Source organism: Scyliorhinus canicula, chromosome 1 (assembly GCF_902713615.1).
Source record: "Scyliorhinus canicula chromosome 1, sScyCan1.1, whole genome shotgun sequence".
In the NCBI taxonomy this organism is placed as follows: domain Eukaryota; kingdom Metazoa; phylum Chordata; class Chondrichthyes; order Carcharhiniformes; family Scyliorhinidae; genus Scyliorhinus; species Scyliorhinus canicula.
The window spans coordinates 286,380,587-286,381,823 of NC_052146.1; the positions used below are offsets into that span (position 1 = coordinate 286,380,587).

General features: G+C 46.0%; 1 non-coding gene across 1 annotated transcript; it reads right to left on the reverse strand.

Annotated features, from left to right (window-relative positions):
• Positions 1 to 440: 440 nt before the first annotated feature.
• On the reverse strand, positions 441 to 627 carry LOC119978833. The gene has a single exon (XR_005463581.1). It is a non-coding gene; the product is annotated as a U2 spliceosomal RNA (small nuclear RNA).
• Positions 628 to 1,237: the final 610 nt, after the last annotated feature.

The following is a 1,237-nucleotide window of genomic DNA, read 5'->3' on the forward strand; positions in this document are numbered from 1 at the left end:
GATCCCCACCTAGCAATGGCTAAATTTCACTGATAAATAATTACCAGCCTGTCAGTTTCACTGAAGTAGTATTCCCCACTGTACACTAGTCCGAGTGACCCTGGTGAATTTATGATAGCTTGGGAAATAGGTCTGCTTGCTGTTAAGAATCCTAGACTACCTACAGTGCAGAAGGAGGCCATTTGGCCCCATTGAGTCTGCATTGGTCCTTGGAAAGAGCACACTACTTAAGTCCATGATTCCACCTTATCTCTGTAACCCAGTAACCCTACCTGACCTTTTGGACACTAAGGTGCAATTTAATTTGGCCAATCCAACTAACCTGCACTTCTTTGGACTGTGGGGGGAAACCAGAGCACCCGGAGGAAAGCCACGCAGACATGGGGAGAAAGTGCAAACTCCACACAGTTACCTGCGGCCGGAATTGAACCCGAGTCCCAAGGGCTGTGAGGCAGCAGTGCTAACCACTGTGCCGCAGTGCTGCCCTGAGCAAGCCCCTGAACCATCTCCAAGTCCCAAAAATCAATATAATATTTGGTCCCCAGGTAGGAAATGCATCAGATATTAAACTGATAAGAACAGATACTATACTTGATCTGAGCCAGTATTCTTGGTTAAAACACAAATGAATTATATAGTTGAATATTTAAATGATTTATCTGACAGGTATATGGGGATCCCCCACTCACCTTCAAACCCACCCTATCCCCGTAACCCAAAACCAGGAAAAGGATATGATGACATTGAACTCCTCATCCAACATCACCTTTAGGAGATTTAGCTCCTCGTACGCACTTACCTCCACCTGCTTGAGAAAAATCCACCTCAAGGTCCAGTTTTCCAGTTGTGCATATTATTGTACAATTACTAGTTTGAGAAAAAGAGATTTAGCCTTAAATGTAAACAGCCTCATTGCTACTAATTACTTTCATGGGTTTAAAAAATACATTCTGTCATGGGATGTTGGCATCTCTGCTTAGAACATAGAACACAATGCAGAAGGAGGCCATTAGGCCCATCGAGTCTGCATCCTCCCTTCCACCCTATCCCCGTAACCCAAGAACCCCTCCTAACCTTTTTGGTCACTAAGGGGAATTTATCATGGCCAATCCAGCTGACATGCACGTCTTGGGACTGTGGGAGGAAACCGGAGCACCCGGAGGAAACCCATGCTGACATGGGGAGAACGTGCAGACTCCGCACAGATAGTGACCCAGCAGGGAATCGAACCTGGGAC